General features: G+C 39.8%; 1 pseudogene; it reads right to left on the bottom strand.

Moving 5' to 3' along the window:
• Positions 1–3,338: 3,338 nt before the first annotated feature.
• LOC132280328 (small nucleolar RNA R71) lies at positions 3,339–3,437 on the bottom strand (annotated as a pseudogene).
• Positions 3,438–23,791: the final 20,354 nt, after the last annotated feature.

The following is a 23,791-nucleotide window of genomic DNA, read 5'->3' as shown; positions in this document are numbered from 1 at the left end:
TAAGCCTAATTTGACATATACCAAGTATGGAAGAAGATTAACACTTGCTCCTAAGTCTAGAAGAGCCTGATTAATGACATGGTCACCAATGATGCAAGACGTAGTAGGCGAACCGGGGTCCTTAAACTTTGGAAGGGTGTTATGTTGCAAGATTGAGCTCACTTGCTCGGTCAAGACCACTTTCCTAGGTGCTTAGCTCTTATTCTTCCTCTTTTGGGTACAAAGATCTTTTAACAACTTGGCATAAGCTGGAATTTGCTTAATTGCATCCAAAAGTGGAAGATTAATCTTCACTTGCCTAAACATTTTGATGAGCGCTGAAAAGTGCGCATTTAAACCCCTTAAGCTTAGGTATTCTAGGACCTTTATCTATCTTACTTTCCCATTTTAGACTAATTTCGTGTTATTGCTCTTTTAGGTACTTATCCCCAAAATAAGCTAACTCAGCTAAATAAGAGCATAATTGAAGCAATCTTGAGATGAATCAAAGAAGGGAGCAAAGTGGGAGCAAAAGGAAGTAAGTGATGGAAATTCAGCAAGTTCGATCAATCTCAGGAAATATTTGATCGATCCAACTTTGATCGATTTCAGCACTTTAAGATGGATCTGAACTATTTTGTCCTTATCCAAAGATCCCACAAAGTTCGATCGATCCAACTTTCTTCCGATCGATCGGAAAGATTCCATCTAATCCAATTATACCATCACACCTACCACTTTTGTCTCTTTCCCAAAAATACCAAAATATCTCAGATTTGTCTTTATCCAAAAAGGCGCCGCCATAGTGGATCGATCAAGCTTAAGTTCGATAGATCTCAGCCATGTTCGATCAATCTCAGAGAATGTTCGATCGATCAAACTTCCCCAAGTGCGAGAAAATTCAATTTCCAACTCATTAAAAGTTATCTCATATCCAATCATTGGGAGGAATATTGGTGTACAAGCCCAGGTCATTAGGGGTGACATTTTAACCTACCTATATAAGGAATATGAGCCATTCTTGATACATATACTAGAGAGACTTTTGATATAATATATCATATTCTTAGTGAGGGAGAAAAGAAGAGAGGAGGCTAGAGACACAAGCTTGGAGTTCTTCCATCAACCAAGAAGAGGAGCAATTTCTACCATGGAGTTAGCCCTAAGCATGCTTTCTACATCTTGATTTATGTATTTTTGAGGGGATTTGTATTGTGATATATGTTTTGACATTTTTATATACATAGATCTTGTTTATTCAATGATTTATGTGGTTTAATGCTTCCAATTGATTATTTCACTCTATCCATATGTCTATGTATGCTAGAATAGATGTTCATATGTTTGTCTCTAAATTTTGTGTTATTGATGCGTGCCTATGTGTATTAATGCTATAGATCTAGAGATTGTCAAGACATAGTGCTTAATAGAATGCTCTTGTGGTTTATTTAGTGGTTCATACTCATTTCTTAATGGATTGTGCCTCTCCCTTAGTTTAATTTCATGTCATTAGCTTAATTGTAGTGTAGTTGTAGTTTAGATGTTAAATGAGAGGATAATCCATGCTTGTTGTTTGATATTCCATACTTATGAAAACAAGTAGCATATGTCTCGAACCTTGTGATGTGTTTGGATTGTGAGCTTAAAAAAAGGATTAATGGCTTAGTTTGATATATTGTGCTATCCACCATGTTGCTTAGATAATATATACTTAATTAGTCATCCATGCTTGTTAAAACAACCATACACACACACTATTGTTGCAATTCATGTTTTCCCCCTCATTATTCATTCATTAAGGGTGTAGAAAAGCTATGCTTAGTGGTGATCTCTAAACCCCAAGATTTTTCTCTCTTATTTTCTCTCTATTGCATTTAATTGTTTACTTTAGTGTAAATTGCATCTTAGTATAATTCAATCACCAACCAATCTTTTGATCACTCGACCTACTAACCCTAATCTCGACTCCATAACCTAATACGACCCACCAATCTATTGGGACGATCCCTACTCGCCCTAACTATATTTTTAGTAAGGGGTAGTAGTGGTAAATTATAAATGTAAAACTTGGTCACACTCATCTTAGTCCACCACTCCGCAAGCTTTGGGGTGGTCTTGCGATAAGGCCACACCAAGTTTTTTGCACCGTTGCCGAGGATTGATTGAAGGCAACGTCGTATTTGTGGAATCAATTAGGAATTAATACTCTTTTGATCGTGTCTTTACTTTGTTTTCATTTTCATTTTGGTTACTTATTGTGTTGGTTCTTGTTTGACTAGGTGCATTAAGCTAGAAGGTGAGCAATGGAGCATTTTAAGCAAGGAGCTAAGCAAAAGTAAGGAAGAAGCTAAAATCTAAAAAAAAATTGCAAGGCTAAAATTGAAAATTGAATTGAAGTGTTAAAGGACCCTTTGTGAGCTCTTTTTTAACTCAATCTTTAGTTAAATCGTTGGCCCCCGTGGAGGCTTGTATTTCAATTCTTAGATAAATTGTGAGCCCACGTGGAGGCAATTTTATTACTCTTTGCATATTGTTGATAGCATGGGAGTATGTGATCATTGTATGTGGAGGAAGTTTGATAATTGATTTGTTGCGAAGGTGAAGTGATTGTTTATTAGCTTGTTGTGTTTTGTTGTGCATGCATGGTCATAGATCATTGAAACCTATTCTTGTCCCTCTTAATTTTCATCTTGAATCCGTTGTTCGAAACCCTAGGGGAAGAGGAAGTTCTAGTCAATCTATTTCATCAATGGAAGTATATAATGAGGACCATGTGGAGGACCTTGGTCACATAAACCAACAAGGTATCCTCCACCCCAATGTGCATCATGATAACATGCAAGTACCATTAGGCATACCGAGGCCATTAATTCACCCACCGCAACAATAAGTCCAAGTTCCGTTGGGAATGCCTAGGCCAATGTTTTCCACAACCTCCTATAGTTCAAGGCAATCAAGGTGCCCATGTTGCACCTCCAATTGTAAACCCTCCCCTTGCTTTAAGAGATCACTATGTGCCTAATGAGTACAATGCACCCACATGCATTCAATTGCCACCATTTAGAGCACACCACTATGAGATCAAACCACAAACCATTCAAATGCTTCCTAACTATCATGGACTTCCAAGTGAAGAACCTTACAAGCATTTAGATGAGTTTCTTGAAGTATGTTCCACCGTGAGATACACGGACATGCTGGAAGAGGTCTTAAGGCTTAAACTTTTACCATTCACCCTTAAAAGACAAGGCAAAATATTGGTTTAACAATCTTAAGCCTTTTTCAATAACTTCTTGGGCAGATATGCCACAAGAGTTCTTGAAGAAGTACTATCCAGTTTCTAAGACCAATGCCATGAGAACCTCAATTCGAGAGTTTTCACATGGGGATGGGGAAACATTCAATGAGGCATGGGAAAGATTCAATGAATTGCTTAGGAAGTGTCCACATCATGACATGCCCAAATGGTAATTAGTTCAATATTTCTTTGAGAGTTTATCCAATAATTACAAGGGCATGGATGATGCTTCCATGGGTGGCTCTTACATTGATAAGCATGAGGATGACGTATGACGTCTTTATGAGAGCATGAGTGAAAATTCTTTGCATCGAACTTTATCTTCTAAGAATGGTAGGAATTCAAGTGGAAGGAAGAGTGTTAACTTACATCAAGTTGACCATTCCAATGAATAGCCGCCGAGATGAAATCTAAATCTCAAAGGTTTGATCAATTCTTGATCAACCAAAACTCGGCAAATTAAGTATCTTCCTTCCCTAACCATTCCCATCGTGCATCTAATGAATCATGTATGACTTGTTCAAGTGATTTACATTCTACTTCCAATTGTCCCCATGGACATGTGCAAAGTCAGCATCATGAACAAGTCAATGCAGCTTTTGTTAATCAAGGGAACAATCCTTACGGCAATCACTATAATTCTAGTTGGAGGAATCACCCGAATTTCTCTTGGAGAAACCAAGGGGAAGGCTCAAACCCTTCCCAAGGTGGTTTCCAAGGGAAGTATGTTCTGCCTCCGATGCAAAGCCAAGGTTCTTAAGGATATAGACTATATCAATCACAAGGAAATCAATTTTCTAATTCTCATTTTCCTAATCAACCATCATATTCTCAAGGAAATTGTAGGAGTCCCACTTTTGAAGAGAAAGTTTTGACCGCTCTAGGCATTCTAGAGGTGAACACTCAATTGCTTCATTCTCATTCTTAATCCATTGCTAAGCTCCAAGTAGGGCAAATAGCTAGTACTTTAAATGCTAGAGAGAAAGGGAAAATGCCTTTGAATGCCCCACCAAAGCAACAATGTGTTGTGGAGACTCATTCCTCATCGGAAAGTCCTATAATAGAGCATGTCAATGTAGTGACTACTTTGAGAAGTGGAAAGATTGTGGATAACCAAGTAGGCATGTCCAATGAAGAGAGTGAACCGGTGCAACCACAAGTTGACACCCATCCTGTTTCATATTTTATTCCTCCTTCATTGCATATGCATGATCATTCAAATGAGAAAGTGTCAAAAAGTGATTTGAAAAGTGATCTTGAAAAGAAAAATTTGCAAAATAATTTCAAAACTTCTTGTGCTAAAGAGACTTTAAGGAAAAATTCTGAAAAAGTTTTATAGCCAAGAGCTCCGTTTCCGGATGCCTTAAAAGGATCCATTTCAATTGACAAGCAAAAGGCTAAAACGAATGAAATCATTGATGTGTTTAGGCAAGTGAAGGTTAACCTTCCACTTTTGGATGCAATCAAGCAAATTCCGGCTTATGCCAAGTTTTTAAAAGATCTTTGCACCCAAAAGAGGAAGAATAAAACCCAAACACCTAGGAAAGTGGTCTTGACTGAGCAAGTGAGTTCTATTTTGCAACATAACACTCTTCCAAAGTTCAAAGACCCCGGTTCACCTACCACTTCATGCATCATTGGTGATCATATCATTAATCGGGCTCTCCTAGACTTAGGAGCAAGTGTTAATCTTCTTCCATACTCGGTATATGTCAAATCAGGCTTAGGAGACTTGAAACCGACGTTGGTGGTTTTGCAACTTGCAGACTAATCCATCAAAAAGCCTAGGGGTATCATTGAGGACGTATTGATTAAGATTGATAAATTTTTTTTGCCCATTAATTTCGTTGTCATTGACACGGAATCGGTCTCGAATCCTAAGAGTCAAATTCCCGTTATCCTTTGCCGTCCTTTCTTGGCAACCGCGAATGCCAACATTAATTGCAGGACGGGGATAATAAAGATCTCATTTGGCCACATGAAGGTGAAGTTGAATATCTTCAATCCGACCCCAAATTCATTTGACAAGCATGAAGAAGTGAATGTTGTAGAGAAATATCACGACCATGAATGTGAAGGAATAGAGTCTTTATGTGAAACCAAAATTTCAAAAAGTTTATCTTCAACCCTGAATTCCAAGAAAGTTGTTTCAAAATCTTGTTTTGAAAGGGTATGGAAGCCCAAAGATCATTTTGACTAAGGACCAAAAATTTCTTTTGAGCCTAATCTAACAAGTTCCCTAGGGAACCATTTGTTGGGTGGAGTTCAAAGTACTTATTACCCCATTAAGGAGGGGATGACCTACAAGATGTTTGATTTGGGCTAAAAGAGCCTAACGTCTTGCTAGAGACATTAAAGACTAGTGCATTCATACGGTATCACAACCCTATTCCTACCTCATTTCTATTTTAAATTTCATTTCTTGTGAAGTCTAGATATTTGCTTTAGGTTCATATACATTGCTAGGAACTATAATTAGGATTGCATGCACTTTCATGTTGAAAATGAGCATTTTGTTCCTGTTCGATTGATCTCCAAAGAGTTTCGATCGATTGAACTCCATACCTGCATCCAATCACCTTAATGTCCATTCGTTCGAAGAAAACCTGCATATTTCAGCTCTCTGTCCCATCGTTCGGACTTGTTCCTAGATCGATCTTTAGTTCTTCGATCGATCCAACTTCATCTTGGATTGATCTGCAGTCTCAACACTTAGAAAAATTTTGAACCTACATCCAATCTGCATCCAAAGACCTCTCTGTCCCATCATTCGAACATGTCTGCAGGTTTTTGCATGTTCGATCTGACTCTTTCTGAGATCGATCTTTGTTCTTTGATTTACTGTTTTGACTTTAAGTTTGACTTTTGTTTTGAATTTTAAATTTAAAAACTCAAAAATATTTTATTTTGGAAAAAAAAAGGGGGTTTTCAAAGTTTTCAAAAATACTTTTATTTTTTGTATTTTTTTATTTTTGTTTATTATTTTTCAACAATTCCAAAAATATTTTCTTTTATTTTATTTTATTTCAAAAATTTCAAAAAAAAAAAAAATTAAAAAAATAATTCTTTTGTTTTGTTTTATTTTACTTAGTTTATTTTTATTTTATTTAGTTTTATTTTCCAAAAATAAAAAAATATATATATTTTTAATTTTTAATTTTTGATTTTTAATTTTAAAAAATTTAAAAGCTTCAAAAATAATTTTGTCTTTTAGTGAGGAGAGATCGATACTAGTTCGATCAATCTAAGATTTCAGTTCGATCAATCAAACTGAAGAGGAAATGTTTTTAAAAATAGAGACCAAGGGTTATTTCAGATCGATTCAAAGATCGATCCAAAAATCCCCTAGCTTCACCTAGCCATTGTAACCTTCCCTTCCATCTCCGGCGAGTGCTCCGGCGATTCCATCGTGCCTGAATTTCTCTCCCTCATCTCGAATCTCAGATTTCACCTCTCTTTCCTTCGATCCACTTCTCTCTCGGTTTTGGGTAAGATTTGAGTTCTTCCTTTTGATTTCAAGCTTCATGTTAATGAATCCATGCTTTCCATGTTAGATCTACGATGTTATGATGATGATTATTGCCATATATGAAGCTTTGAACCTCTGTATATATATGTAAATATCGGTTTTATATATTTTTTATTTTAATTTTGATTTTGGGGGTCACGGGCCAAGGAAAGTGACCAAGATTGTTGATTTGTTGTGTAGAGGGGCCCACGAGCTTGTTTGTAAGGCCCCCGTGCCATCCACGTCATAGATTTGTGACTTTTCGAATTTCACCTCACAGTTCGATCGATCGAACTTTTTCTTAGATCGATCTGTAATAGATCAATCGAACTTGCATCGATCTTACATTTTTGTGATCGATCGAACTTCACAGAATTGCATCACACACTTCACACACCATCTCTTCTATTTTATGCTATCCCATATATGCCCAGTGCCTGTGTTTTCCACATTGGATGCATTCCATACTTATACTATTTAGCATGCCTCACATCATGTCACTTATTCCTTGTCACTTGCATAGATTCATGTTCCTTATCTATTTTGTCTATCTTATTTGACATCCATGATTCTATAAACTGTACTTTAATTCTTTATACCGGCACTGACTTTCTTTTTGAGTTTTCTTTTCTTTTGCAGGCCATGCCTAGGGTCAAGACTGTTGCCCGTGGACATTATCATCACAGAGTCAGGCAGAGATTAGACGACCAGGCAGGTCCATCTTACATCCAGGACCCCATTCCTGAGCCTGAGCTAGAGCCAGAGCAGATACAGGACCAGCCAAAGGCAGATGCAGCTCAGTCCCCATCCACTGACTCTAGACTACAGTCTTCGACTGAGGCATCTTCTTCACAGGCTGATGCTGAGGTTGAGCACATACTATCTCCATCACCACTACCAGCTCAGCCAGCCCAGGACTTAGACCGGCCATTGCCGAGATACTCATGCCTTCAAGTGGCACATGAGTCGGTCTTCGATATAGACTTTTTCTCCTAGTCTGTTCTTACCAGAGCAACATATGATGACATAGATCGGAGGGGCATTTCAGCCATATTAGCCCCTGTTGCATATACAGTGTACTCGAGGTTGGTCCAGATGTTCTTCCAGAACCTCCAACCTGCCCCGAGTAACCTGAGGGAGCTGCGAACTACCACTGACAGCCACCCTATCAGTATCACTATGGACACTCTATCTAGATCTTGCTGATGTCCACATGTCTGCCCTCCTGATCTTGAGGCTACATATCCTACTCTATGGAGGCATTCCTATATCGACATGGTAGTGGCACTCACAGGTCACTATGCAGCTGGCGAGACTTTTGCCACATGCACTTATCTGCCAGACAACCTATGGTTCTTCGATTCGGTTTTATTCCAAAATGTTTTCATGGCCGGCCAAAAGATACAGAGGCGCGGTGACTATCTGACAACTCTGTATGCCTTCTATACAGGGCATTGGCTATCCATTCCTATGCTCATCTGGAGCATTATGATGAAGTTATATGTTGATCACATCAGCAAGGCCATACCCAAATGGGCTAAGTTTCTCCCATTTGGCTATCTCATTACACAGATATTGCAGGACTAGCGCTATCCCTTCTAGCATAGGGAGCGTACTGAGGCTGGGGCTTGCTTAATCTAGAAGAAGGACTAGGATAAGAGCTACAAGGCTCTTATCAAGAGTCTACAGGAGGATGTTGTAGAGGCAGTTGAGGAGCTTGAGATAGAGGAGATGGAGCAGGCAACAATTGTAGCAGCAGCAGAGCAGGCGGCGGATGATGTACCAGTTGATCCAGCTGCCATGCATATAGACATTAATTTAAAGCAGCCCGCAGAGGACCCAGAGTATCACTCTCTGGTTGGGTTGCCCATTCATGATGAGGAGCAGGCTTAGGATCATCATTCTCCCTATCCAGCAGCACCTGAGGCTCCAATTCAGATACCTAGCTTCGGAGAGCGTCTTTAGACTCTGGAGGATGGCATAGTTTCCATCCGGGCTGATATTGCTTCTCTCCGCTCAGACGTCATAGCCGCATTGCGAGATCTATCCAGAGACATCCATGGAGCACACCCTGCCCGTCCTACCTCCTCTTCATGATTTTTATATCTCCTTCACATTTAATATCTGTGATTTGACTGTTATATTTCTAATACTGTTATTTTTTAGGCCAGTCTTTCGGCCCTATTACTGCGATGTACCATATACTGTTCTTATTTTATACATGCTTTGTTTTTTTGGATGTCATATTGTCTATTGATATATCTATCTGTCTGACTCCATCAGGTGCATTCTAGTGATTTCAGTGAGAGAGTGCTACAAATTTTTCAGGACCATCCTTATTTCTCTCTCATTACTTTATTTGACTATCTCTTTACACTTGCATGTCCACTGTGTATTGTTATTATCCCTTTTGTTATCTGATGAGTTTTATCTTAGTGCCATTTTTTCAGGACCACATTTAATCCCAAGTTTGGGGGGGCTATGCCATCTACTTTGGATACTTCTGTCCCGGTCATTTTTGCTAGTTGCACTGGTATACTCTTTCCCTTTGTTCTCTTTGCACATTGAGGACATTGTGCCATTTAAGTTTGGGGGGGTAATGGTGTTAATTGCAGTATTTACTTTCAATTCAAAATTTTGAGCATAACTTGTGTATAAGAGGAATTTTCTACGATTGGTCCATAACTAGCTATGATTTTGATCTTTTGAGGACTATATTGCTTAAAATTTAAAAATTGCTCGACTTGAGAGTCCAATACTCCTTGTATGCCTTGTGGATGCAATTTAGAAGTAATTTTTTTGAAAGATTGATATCTTGCTTGCATTTGTGGTCCACATCATCTTGATTTTGTGATTGTTTTGAGATTCACTCTAATATTCTACACTAGCACAGGTGCACACTAGCATTCATTTGTGGTTTATATGCTTTGTTAATTATTGAATTTGTTATATCCCAATTAGGCTAGTAGTGCATTGAAAGCTTTCATTCTCGATAAAGGTGGATAACAAACCCTTTTCATTGAGTAGCCAGGATTCTAGCCTCATTAAGCATTAAACTTCTCGCGCCGAAAGGTGGAGGGCCCAAACTCTAGGTTAATAATTGAACTTATTTATCCAAAAAAAAAAAAAAAAAAAAGTTGTTGCAAAAGCAAATAAAAAAGTGTGGACTTCTCTTAAAAGGTGAGAAGTGGAAAATGATTAGATAGAGGTTGTTTTGATTTGTAGCCTAGTTGCTTTGAGCTTGTAAGTCCTTAGGGGTGTTTGAACACCTAGTGCCTTAAAGCCATCTGGTTTGGGAGTCATTGACCCAACGCTCGACCTCATGGATCGCTAGAAAGTTTAATAGATTAACACATTGCACTATGCTTCCATCTTTGATCCTTAGGGATAAATAAATAAATAAAAAATTGAGTAAAAAGAATAAGTGCACTTAGATGAATAAAGCTTTAATAAAAAGTCCACTTTTTGTCTTGATGATCAGTACTAGATTTGTGTGCTAGTTTGAGGGTAATGATGTGATCATTTCTTTAGTTGGCTTAGATAGTAACATATTTGATACCGATCCACTCAAAAAGGATTCTAGAGTTGTTTTGATTTGCATGATCATTTTCTTGATGTGTGGAGGACCATACTTGCTTGCTTGATGTTGAAATTTTGGGAGATTGCTTGGAAAAGGTTGAAAAATTGCATACTTGAGGTAGTTTTCTCCCAATGCTTGTTTGCAATATTGGTGTCTCTTTTGTGATATTGAGCTTAATGTTTATGGGTATCATTTATGGAAACCATCACGAGATTTCACTTGTCCACTAGGGATAACCTAGGGGTTTAAAAGGCTTGTTGCATACGCTAAATGTAATCGTATTCCTGATAAGCGCCGAATATTACATATTCAAGCGCCCTTACTTGCATTAGTTAAGCCATTAATGGAGTATAATGTACAGTTTAACTTCATTTGTGTATTTCTGTCTTGTTTTAGGTCGGTTTCCCCGAATATGATTAAAGAAGAAGTTTTGACAATCTCTTGTTGAAGTAGGTGCGCCGTTGTTGGGGAGCCATCTTTTGGACTGAACCTCTTGAGTCATTGTATGGGTGAAGTTTGAGGCATAATGCTCATACTGGAAGCCGTGTCAACGGACCAGATCGGAGTGGCTCACAAGAAGCTTTGTTGAAGTGTTGCAGCCACTAGGCCCCGCGGGCCCCCGCTGCGCCACCGCGGGCTCCCGCCATTTGCACCAGTAAGTCTCCCTCATACGCGAGGCCCCGCAGCTCTAGCGGGCCCCCACTGCATGCCACAGCGGGCGCCGCCGAGCCACCATGGGTGCCCACCAAACTTGACAGTGAGCTCCTCATGGATCCAAGGACCTGCGGGCCCCCGCCAAATTGCAGAAGACAGCTTACCTGCTCCTGAATTCAAGCTGATTCTTGTCTCCTATGCATTTTTTGTGGTTCTAATGGCTCTAGGGTGGTTGGAACTCGTGATGGAGTGGATGGAGAGTAGATTTTAGGTAGATAAAGGATGAGAGGCTTATTTTTTGGGGGGATCTCACATTTTACATTAACCTTTTTAGAGAGAGAAAGAGGGTTAAGAGGTTTTGGGTGTTCTTGGAGCTCAAGGTGCAACAATGGAGAGTTCTTCTTCATCCTTTTCATTCCTTGCAGTAATGGGTAACTAAACCTCTATCTAGGGAGGTGATGAAGCCTCCCCTTGTAATCATGTACTAGATTAGGCTCTATTTTGGGGATAATAATGTATAATTTTTGGTCTTTTCATAATCTAAAGCATATTACTTCTTGTAATGAATTCTAATGTTTATAAATGATTGATGTAAGTTAATTATCTTGTCTTAGATGGTTCTTATATTAATCATAATGCTTGCATTTTCATGGTGACAATGGAAATAAGATTATAAATGGTTTTCATGGCATGTTGATAGAGAAACTTGATAGTCCATTGCTTAGGTATTCCCTTTGATGGTTTATACTTGATTCCTAACTTCATGTGCTTTGTCATTTGATTAAAGGCTTGATGATCTTTTGCTTAAGATAGTATGTTTGATGGTACACCCTAGTTTAGGTAGTTCAAATGTATAAACTTTTGATGGATCATTCTTGTTTTGATTTAATGAACTTCTTGATGATTATAAGGCAACCATGTGTTGCTATATAATTCTTGACCATCATATATATATTGTCTAGCCCCAATGTAGTCTTGATCTAACATGTGTTTAAGGTTTAGTGTGAATTCACTTCCCTAGTCCCCTTTGTAATTGTCTTTGCCTCTCTCCTTCTTAGCATTACTGTTTTATGCATTTTTCAATTCATAATTTTAGTGACAACTCTCACAAACCTCTATACCCCATCATCATTCTAAAAATGATTCTAGACACCTTAGTTGCCATAAACTAGTAGTCCCAGTGGTTCAACTTGCCCGACCAATAGCCCTATTTTACAATGATTTGTGCTATTGCAAAAGGGTTGATTTATAATTGTAATCGATCCGTCGATCAATTTTTGGTGTCGTTGCTAGGGACTGGAAACGGTTTTGCAACCGAGGTTTTAAGATTACCTTCGGATTGATTGTCAATATTATGTTTTGTGAATATTTTCTTGTGTTGTTTTGATCATTGTGACATTTTAAGTGTTTTTGAGTTTCTAGATATTCAAGGCTTGCTGAGGAAAGCTACCAAATTTGTAAGTCTAGATGACTTCAGGTAAGTTTTTGAAACTCTAGTTTCAAAGTTGTGAATATATTGCATGTGTTTAGTTTAGATATAGTTAAGTTGTGAAGCCCTTGTCGAGGCTATTTGTTTTTCTTTTCAATTGCAAGCATCGAACCTTGTCGTGGCCATTTACATTTCTGTCCTGATAATTGAGGAGAAAGGGAACATCGTATGTGGTGTTGATGGTGATGAATTATTGTCTTGATTGTGCTATGTGTTGTTAATGTTTAACCGTATGTCACTTTCCTTACCAACTCTTGACTCGCCAGTTGACATAAATTCACTTGAAAGAACTCTTAGAAGAAACCTTAGGGAATCTACCAGCATAAGAGAACTTGAAACTGAATTTAACACAATGGCTGAAAATATTGGAGATGTCGAAAATGAGGGAATCCATAATAATAGAACTGAAATTCCAAACGTGGTTCCTATGACTCTTCGGGACCATTTCATCCCTACCACTTATGCTTTTCCCTCTTGCATAGTGATGCTAAATATTGAGGTCGCTCAATATGAAATCAAATCTAGCACCATCCAAATGCTTCCATCTTTTCATGGCTGTGACAATAAGGACCTTTATAGCCACCTTGATGAATTCCTTGAAATATGCTCTACCATCAACCTGAGGGGCTTCCCTGACAATGTTCTCTATTTGCATCTCTTCCCATTCTCCTTAAAAGATAGGGCAAAATATTGGTAGAACTCCCTTGCTGCAAATTCCATCACTACATGGGCTCAATTGCAACAAGAATTCTTAAAAAAATATTATCCAATGAGTAAGACCAATCTAATGAGGCGTTTTATTCTTAGCTTTTCATAAAGCGATGGTAACAACTCTATGAGACTTGGGAAAGACTACAAGACCTCCTTAAGAAATGTCCGCACCACCTAATTCCCAAATGGCAATTGGTGCAAGCTTTCTATGCTGGTTTGACCAACACCCATAGATTCATGGTTGACTCATCATGTGGAGGGATGTTCATGTCTAAAAGTGCGGATGAGGCATAGACCTTACTAGAGAATCTGAGTGAGAATTCATTGCAACGCAATTCTCGTAGGGCTTCAGCCTCAACCAATGCCAAGAACACCAACCCTTGTCAACCGAAGACAATGAGGGAAGAATCATCTCAAGTGGATGCCATAACTTATAAATTCTATTAATTGATGGCACCACATCTCTCTCCCTCTTTGTCTCAAAATTTAGCTAGTACGGTGTGCGCATCATGCACTAGTCTTTTCCATCTCTTGGAAGATTATCCCATACCGGAGCAATTTTCTAATCCCAATCAGGAGCAAGCCAATGCCATGTTTTTAAGACCCAAAAATAATCTATATTCCAATACTTACAATCCGGGTTTGAGAGATCATCAGAATTTTTCGTGGTGGCAACAAGCCCCACAAAATTCTCAATTTCAAAATCGAGGGCATCAAAATCAACCCTCTTCTTAATTTCAAAATAGGCCATTTCAGGCCTCGTCAAGCTACCGACCTCCGTATAATCCAAATGTCTTTAATCAACCTCCTGCGTTCCCAACTGATGAGATTGTGGCTGCAAACAAGCAAATGATGGAATCTCTAAACAAGCAAATGATGAAATCCAACAAGCAACTCTTGTCATCTTTGCAGCCCACTCTCCAAATGGTTCATTCCCACACTCAATCCATAGCTAAGCTTGAGAACCATGTGGGACAAATAGCTAATTCTATGAACCAATTGCTCCAAACGGATAAGGGTAAGCTTCCCGCTCAACCATTTAAGAATCCTAGAGGGATTCATGTGATTGATGAAACCTCTCCTCCGAGTGGGCCTACTCATGAACAAGTCTACGCAATCACCACCCTAAGGAGTGGTCGAGTTATGGACAACAAGGTTGATGAAGAGAAAGATGGAACAACCCTTCCTTCCAAAAATCCAAATCCTCTCTCTTCTAATCCAAGTTCACTCCGAAAAATCTAAAGTCTAATGCTGAAAATTCCAAGTTTGTCAACCCAAATTTGGAGACTTCTTATGAGCCTAAGGCTCAATTTCCTCAACGTCTCCAAGAGTTGACACATTTTGGGAACAAGAATTGCAAAATTCAAGACATGTGGGAAGTTTTCAAGCAAGTAAAGATTAACTTGCCTTTCTTGGATGCTATAAAGAAAATCCCTCCCTATGCAAAATTTCTTAAGGATTTGTGCACTCAAAAGTGCACTTCTAAAAATCATTTGCCAAAGAAGGTGAGATTAACTGAAAATGTGAGTGCAATCATTCAACACAGTGCTCCTCCAAAGTATAAGGATCCGGGCACCCCAACTATCTCGTGTGTCATTGGCGACAACAAGATAGAAAGGGCCCTCCTTGACTTAGGAGCTAGTGTAAATTTGATTCCATATTCAGTTTACTTACAATTAGGTTTGGGGGATTTAAAGCCACCCTCCGTGGTCTTGCAGCTTGCCGACAGATCAGTCAAGCACCCACGGGGTATTCTTGAGGATATCGTTGTCAAAGTGGACAAATTCTACTTCCCGGTAGACTTTGTGGTTCTTGACACAGAATCGGTCTATGACCCAAAGAAGCATATTCCCATGATCCTCGGTAGGCCATTTTTAGCTACGGCAAACGCTTCAATTAATTGCCGAATTGGGGTGATGGACATTGCCTTTGGCAATATGCAAGTCAAGCTCCACATCTTCCATGCAACTCAACATCCTTCCGATGAGGATGATTGTTTTCTTATCGATGTGGTAGATGAAGTGGTTGAGGAATCTCTCCCCTTCATTCGAAGCAAAGATCCTCTCGAAACTTGCATGTCTCATTTTGACTTCTCAAACTTTGATATTGACCAATCCATCCAAGAAGTAAATTTGTTGCTTGTGCTATCATGGATTTTTCTCCTTGGAAGATGCCAAAAGAACCACTTCCTCAACTCTCTACTACTCCTCCGGTCCCTTCCTTGAAATCTCCACCATAACTTGAGTTAAAGCCACTCCTGGCCCACCTCAAATATGTGTTTCTTAGTGCGAGTAAAACTCTTCCGGTCATCATTGCTTCTAACCTTTTAAAGGACCAAGAAAATAGCCTTTTAGCGGTGCTTCAAGAGCACAAAGAAGCCAAGGAATCGACCCCTCTATTTGTATGCATCACATTCATATGGAGGACGACGCAAAGCCTACTAGAGAGGTCCAGCGCCGGTTGAATCCTAACATAAAAGAAGTGGTCATAAAAGAAGTGATCAAATTGCTAGATGTGGGAATCATCTACCCCATCTCTGATAGCAAATGGGTAAGCCCCACTCAAGTTGTCCCCTAGAAATCCAGTCTCACCATTGTTGAAAATTCAACGGGTGAGTTTGTGCCACAACGAACCACCACCGCGTGGCGTGTGTACATTGACTACCGGAAACTCAACTCTACCATTAGGAAGGATCATTTTCCACTCCCATTCATTGATCAAATCCTAGAAAGGCTAGCCAGCCAAAGCTACTATTGTTTTCTTAACAGTTATTCCAGCTATAACCAAGTGGCAATAGCTCTTCAAGATCAAGAGAAAACAACTTTCAAATGTCCCTTTGGAACCTTTGCTTATAGACGCATGCCTTTTGGGCTATGCAATGCTCCGGCCACGTTCCAAAGATGCATGATGTCCATATTTTAGGATATGGTTGAAAAATTCCTAGAGGTATTCATGGACAATTTTTCCGTCTTTGGATCCTCCTTTGACTCATGTTTCCACAATCTATCTCTTGTACTTCAAAGGTGCAAGGAAACCAATCTCATTGTAAGTTGGGAGAAAAGCCATTTTATGGTCCAAGAAGGCATTGTTCTAGGACATGTCATTTCTAAATGGGGAATTGAGGTGGACAAAGCCAAAGTTGAGTTAATCTCTAATCTTCCTCCTCCAAATTCTGTCCGTTAAATCCGTTCCTTTCTTGGCCATGCCGGTTTCTATCGTCGCTTCATCAAAGATTTTAGCAAAATTTCTCGGCCCTCGTGTAATCTTCTTGCCAAGGATGTTCTGTTCAATTTTGATGAAGCTTGTATGGAAGCTTTCGTGAAACTTCGCACTCTTCTCTCATCCACCCCAATCATGAAACCGCCTAATTGGTCTCTTCCATTTGAGATCATGTGTGATGCATCCGATTATGCATTAGGTGCGGTTTTGGGTCAGTGTGTGGATAAGCTTCCACATGCTATCTATTATGCGAGCAAGACTCTATTTGATGCTCAGTTAATTACACCACCACTGAAAAAGAATTGTTGGCCGTAGTGTATGCCTTGGATAAATTCCGTTCCTATCTTCTTGGATCCAAGGTCATTGTCTTTTCGGATCATGCTGCTCTTAGGCATTTGTTCGCGAAAAAAGAGACCAAACCCAGCCTAATTCAGTGGATACTCTTATTTCAAGAGTTTGACATTGAGATCCGGGACAAGAAGGGGACAGACAATGTTGTCTCAGACCATCTATCTCTTCTACTTATTGAAAGATCTTTTGAATTTGTTGCAGTTCGGGAATCCTTTCCGGATGAGCAACTATTTCAGATTTCCCATTCAGATCTCCCTTGGTTTGTGGACATTGTCAACTACCTTGCGGTAGGCAAAATTCCCTCAAATTGGTCAAAACAAGAAAGAGACCGTTTCTACTCCTAAGTTAAGCATTTCTTTTGGGAAGATCCAGAATTTCTCAAGTACTGCCTGGATCAAATCATCTGGAGATGCGTTCCCAACAATGAAACCACAAGTGTCCTAAATTTCTGCCACACTCTTGCTTGTGGGGGACACTTTAGTGCCAGAAAGACCGCTGAAAAAGTCCTTTAAAGCAGATTTTATTGGCCATCCTTGTTTCAAGATGCTTACAATTTCTGCAAATCTTGTGAGCGTTGCCAAAAGCTCGGATCCATGTCTAAGAGAGACATGATGTCCCTCACTCCCATCCTCATTATTGAAATTTTTGATGTGTGGGGGATCGACTTCATGGGACCATTTTCATCTTCTTATGGCTATGAGTATATCCTTGTAGTGGTGGATTATATTTCCAAATAGGTTGAAGCTGAGGCTACCAAAACTGATGATCATAAAGTCGTGATCCAGTTCATTCAATCTAATATTTTTAGTCATTTTGGTAGGCCCCAAGCAATCATCAGTGACGGTGGATCTTATTTCTGAAATCGTTACCTTAAATCCGTCCTCTCCAAGTACTCTGTCATTTATAAGGTTACCACACCTTACCATCCTCAAACAAGTGGTCAAGTGGAAGTATCTAATAGGGAGATTAAGCATATCCTAGAAAAAATGGTTTGACCGAACCGCAAAGATTGGTCATTGACACTAAACGATGCGCTTTGGGCTTACCAGACAGGTTATAAGACACTAATTGGCATGTCGCCATATCGACTTGTCTTTGGTAAAGCCTATCATCTTCCAGTCGAACTAGAGCACCGTGCTTATTGGGCCATAAAAAGGCTCAACTTTGATCTGAAACAAGCCGGCACTACTCGCAAATTACAGCTCAATGAGCTTAAGGAACTTCGCAATGATGCGTATGAAAGTGCCAAAATTTATAAGGCAAAGACTAAAGCTTTTTATGACAAGCACATTGTCAAAAATTCTTTTACCCCTGGACAAAAAGTTTGGCTTTTCAATTCTAGATTAAGACTCTTTCCCTGTAAACTCCATTCACGGTAGGATGGTCCATACGTCATCACCGCCATCTTTCCTCATGGAGCAATCGAGCTTCAAGATCCGGCTGATGGATCTCTGTTTAAGGTTAATGGTCAACGGCTTAAGCCTTACATTGATAGCATAGTCCCTATCCGCAAAGTAGAGAAAGTCCTATTAACGGACTTAGTCTACGAGGACTAATATGTGATCTTGCTTCGTCAAGCTATCAACGTTAAATTTAGCCCTCATAGGAAGCAATTCTTTCATCTTCCCAGCTTCCTTCTTCGAAGTGCCTAGTTCCCCGAATTTTTTGAAAATTCAGTAAGTTTAACCAAAAATATGCATGCTTCTGGAATTGGTTCATCGGGCATTCCGGCGGTTGCATTTGGTTGTCTTCATCATATGCAGGTCTTCGTTCAACTCCTGGAAATATTCACGGTCATTTGGGCATGTCTCCTGTTTTATCCAAAGTTCTTATAGCATTTGACCCTCATGAATGTAGCTTATGAGTTTGTCTCATTCAATTTACTTCTACGCGGGTACTAGGTTCTCCAACGTGTTTCCACCCATGTTTGAAGTCAAGGTGATCACTTCCGAGCCTTGCAAAGCTGAGTTAGGCTGCATAAGGCAGCTTTACAAGAGGCTCGAGTGTGCTCAACAAATCCGCAGGGCCCCGCCCTATCTCGCGGGCCCCCCCGAATCCTCTGGCTGGCCCCTGCCATTCCTGACGGGGCCCCGCCAAGCTATCCAGTAACCACTCGTAGCTCTGCGGGTGCCCACGGCTTCCCTCTACTAGATTTTTAAATGGGCTTTCAAGCCCATTTATGCTTTATAAATTCTTTTTCTCCCTTTCCACTCTCGCCCCAACCCCTCTCCAACCCTCAAAACCTCCATCTCTCCTCCTAATCTTGTCCATCTCCATCTCATCCTTTCCAACTCTCATACCCATCTCCCATCAATCAAGCAAGCAAGGTCTTGTGTTCTTCATAGTTTGGTAAGTTCCTTTTCTTCTTCCTCTTTCAAGTTTTGCTTCATGGCGGATAGGGTTGATTGTGTAGAGGATGTGTAGTTGTTGGGACTTGCGTTTTGTTGATTAGAGAATTCAAATTTTTAGGATTTTTCAAGTTCTCTCACCATTTTGCATCTCTTCCCTTTCTTGCTGCACACTAGGTGCTCGTAAAAAGGTTTGAACCATTTCTCTTCCATCCAATGGCTTCTAGAGTGGTCTCCAAGTGTGCTAGATCATCCGAGAGCCCTTCTAATGCGCCTCCAACCCCAAATTGGGCTGAATGGCCAATCGTTCCCAAAGCCAAGTTCGCTATCAAAGATGGTTTTGAGTATAATCATGAGACGGCGTGGTCCGTCCACGAATTGAAGGAGCGTGGTCTTGAAACTCTCTTCAAACCATGTGCTCACTCCTACTACCCACGCGTGGTCCATCTCTTCTATGCCAACATGTTCTATTCATGTGAGGAGCCGGACAAAATCAAAACCGCCATTGATGATTATGAGTATGAGTTCACCCTTGATAACCTTGCTATGGCTATGGATTGTCTATTGGAATCTCCCATGGATGGGGCGCGCTTGCCTCTCTATGTTACTTCTCCCGACGCCACCTTGTCCGACATTGTGGGGGAGATTTGCCACGACCAATTCACCGCACTTGAACCACAAGCACCAACAAGTCCTTTTTGCCATGCCGGTTATGGTTTCTTGATTCGGTCCTTACTAAGAATGTCTTCCCCCTGCCAGGCCATTCCGAGCGTACGGGGGATTTTCTGAAAACCCTCTACAATGCTGAAAAAGGGTATTGGTTTTACGTCCCACAGCTTGTCTGGGACCAAATGCTAAAAATTTACAATGAATTAATCTTGGTTAGGTCACGCACTACCACCACATGGGCATTCACTTTTCCTTACCTTATCACAAGGATGCTTAAAGATGCTGGATTCAAAGCAACCCGGGGTGAAGCTAACGAAAAGACGGTTCTTGATTTTTCTCTTGGGGTCTGGAAGTCGAGCACAGCTCAGCTTCAGACATCCCATCAGGCCCGTATTGGGGGCGAGTTGGATTGGAGTGCTCTAGCACCCCCTGTGGCTCTTACTCCGCCTGTTCATGATGCCCCTGCGCTTCTGCCGTTAGATGTCATGACCCGAGCTGACTATCTCGCCCTGAATGCTCGTCTTGATGCATTTGACTTGCACTTTGACGCCATAGAGGGCGCTGTCCAGAAGACTCAGGAGAATGAAGAGATTTTACAGGCTATGCTCCAGTCATTGATTGACCGTGCGCCTTGCGCACCTGGTGCTTCCTCCTCCACTCCGGTGGTGGAGTGATTTTATGCTTTTAGTTTTATTTTCCTTTTCCCGTAGTACTATGTTAGACTTCTTTTGGGCCGCATTTGGCATTTATTTTCTAGTTTCTTTTGAACTTATAACTACATTCCATTTTGCTTCTTTGCATGGATATTAGCTTTGAAATAAATTACAGTTATCGTTAGTAATTTTTGGATTCATATGATTCTTGCTATGTATAGATGCTTTTGACAGGTTTTTGAATTCAAGTTTGGGGGTATGCTTATGGAATTCACGAAGTGGCCTATTTTTCCACCGCCACTCCATTCCTCCTCAACTTGGTACTATTGTTCATGGCACTCTCCATTTTTTCTATTATTTTATTTTTCTTATCCATTGTCTTCTCACATTGAGGACAATGTGACATTCAAGTTTGGGGGTGCATGTGCTGACATTCTTATGATTTTTGTTCATTTTTGATGCATGTTAATTAATAAAATCATGTTGGGAGCAATGATAGTGTAATTTGGAACTTTTGGAATCGAAACACGTGTTTAATACTTTGCATATAGAAGCCAAAAGATTTTTGAAAATGAATAATTTTTTTGAAATAAGCATGTTGATTCATATCGGTCTGTATAAGTACTTCAATTAAATTTTCGCAGGACTTCATACTCTTTTATGCTTCACTTTGCATATTTGCACACAGGAAACCTAATTGTGAGGTATGTAACCCAATTAACCTTGACCAAGACTCAGTTGATCTAAATTGATGACCCTAATGAATGGATACCCTTGGCACATATATAAAAAATAAATAATAATAATAATAATAATAATAATAATAATAATAATAATAATATGACCAGTTTGAGTTCGTAGCCTTTCCAATTCGAGTTATTAAGCCCTAGGAGTATTTCTACACTTAGCACCTTAAAGCCATCTGGTTTGGGAGTTGTTGGCCTAACACTTGCTGCATGGGTTGGTTTGAAAGCTTAAAGGACTTAGACATTACTCGGTCATTCAAAAATAAATAAATATGGTTCGTCGAAGTTTGCAGCCTTTCCAATTCGAGTTATTAAGCCCTAGGAGTGTCTCTACACTTAACACCCTAAAGCCATCTGGTTTGGGAGTTGTTGGCCTAACACTTGCTACATGGGTTAGTTAGAAAGCTTAAAGGATTTTGACATTGCACGACCATAGTAAGTGATCTTTTGAGTTGATCAATAAAATCGTCATTACAAAAGTTGTTTTGTGGATAAAGTTAAGCCTTGGGGACCTCATTTAGAAGAAGATTTAAGGATTTGAAAGCTAGTGTTTTTGGGATTGGAAAAAGAAGGTAAAAGCTGCATATTGGGAATCTGGTTCACTTTCACAGAAGTTAAAAGACTAGCAAAATGTAAGTTTGGGGGTGTGATAAGCGCCGAATATTACATATTCAAGCGCCCTTACTTGCATTAGTTAAGTCCATTAATGGAGTATAATGTACAGTTTAACTTCATTTGTGTATTTTTGTCTTGTCTCATGTTGGTTTCCCTGAATATGATTAAAGAAGCGGTTTTGACAATCTCTTGTTGAAGTAGGTGCGCCGTTGCCGGGGAGCCATCTTTTGGACCGAACCTCTTTAGTCATTGTATGGGTGAAGTTTGAGGCATAATGCTCATAATGGAAGCCGCGTCAACGGACCGGCTCAGAGTGGCTCACAACAAGCTTTGTTGAAGTGTTGCAGCCATAAGGCCCCGCGGGCGCCTGCCGCGCCATTGCGAGCGCCCGCCATTTGCACCAGTAAGTCTCCCTCATCCGCGAGGCCTCGCAGCTCTCGCGGGCCCCCACTACATGCCACCGCGGCCGCCCGCCGAACCACCTTTGGCACCCTCCAAACTTGACAGTAAGCTCCTTGTGGATCCAAGGACCTGCGGGCGCTCGTCGGCGCCCCGCGAGCCCCCACCAAATTGCAGAAGACAGCTTACCTATTCTTGAATTCAAGCAGATTCTTGTCTCCTATACGTTTTCTATGGTTTTAATGGCTCTAGGGTGGTTGAAACTCATGATGGAGTAGATAAAGAGTAGATTTTGGGTAGATAAAGGATGAGAGGCTTATTTTTTGGGGGAACTCACATTTTACATTAAGCTTTTTAGAGAGAGAAAGAGGGTTGAGAGGTTTTGGGTGTTCTTGGAGCTCAAGGTGCAACAATGGAGAGTTCTTCTTCTTCATCCTTTTCATTCCTTGCAGTAATAGGTAAGTAAACCTCCATCTAGGGAGGTGATGAAGCCTCCCCTTGTAATCATGTACTAGATTGGGCTCTATTTTGGGGATAATAATGTATAATTTTTGGTCTTTTCATAATCTAAAGCATATTACTTCTTGTAATGAATTCTAATGTTTATAAATGATTGATGTAAGTTAATTATCTTGTCTTAGATGGTTCTTATATTAATCATAATGCTTGCATTTTCATAGTGACAATAGAAATAAGATTATGAATGGTTTTCATGGCATGTTGATAGAGAAACTTGATAGTCCATTGCTTAGGTATTCCCTTTGATGGTTTATACTTGATTCCTAACTTCATGTGCTTTATCATTTGATTAAAGGCTTGATGATCTTTTGCTTAAGATAGTATGTTTGATGCTACACCCTAGTTTATGTAGTTCAAATGTATAAACTTTTGATGGATCATTCTTGTTTTGATTTAATGAACTTCTTAATGATTTTAAGGCAACCATGTGTTGCTATATAATTCTTAACCATCATATATATATTGTCTACCCCCAATGTAGTCTTGATCTAACATGTGTTCAGGGTTTAGTGCGGATTCACTTCCCTAGTCCCCTTTGTAATTGTTTTTGCCTCTCTACTTCTTAGCATTACTGTTTTATGCATTTTTCAATTTATAATTTTAGTGATAACTCTTACAAACCTCTATACCCCATCATCATTCTAAAAATGATTCTAGACACCTTAGTTGCCATAAACTAGTAGTCCCAGTGGTTCGACTTACCGACCAATAGCCCTATTTTACAATGATTTGTGCTATTGCAAAAGGGTTGATTTATAATTGTAATCGATTCGTCGATCAGTTCCCTACGAAAGTGGCGTTATCCATTTATTGCTTTCTAGTTCATAGTTGTATAGTTGTTCATTTCATTCCTTTACTTTGTAGTTCATTGCTAGGGACTAGCAATATTTAAGTTTGGGGGTGTGATGAGCGCTGAAAAATGCGCATTTAAACCCCTTAAGCTTAGGTATTATTTTATCTATCTTACTTTCCCGTTTTAGACTAATTTCGTGTTATTGCCCTTTTTAGGTACTTATCCCCAAAATAAGCTAACTCAGCTAAATAAGAGCATAA

Source organism: Cornus florida, unplaced genomic scaffold, assembly GCF_030987335.1.
Source record: "Cornus florida cultivar Cherokee Brave unplaced genomic scaffold, ASM3098733v1 CherokeeBrave_3.0.0_Hap2_Chr10, whole genome shotgun sequence".
In the NCBI taxonomy this organism is placed as follows: domain Eukaryota; kingdom Viridiplantae; phylum Streptophyta; class Magnoliopsida; order Cornales; family Cornaceae; genus Cornus; species Cornus florida.
The sequence above is the reverse complement of the archived record's forward strand: the minus strand, read 5'-3'. Positions and strand labels throughout refer to the sequence as shown.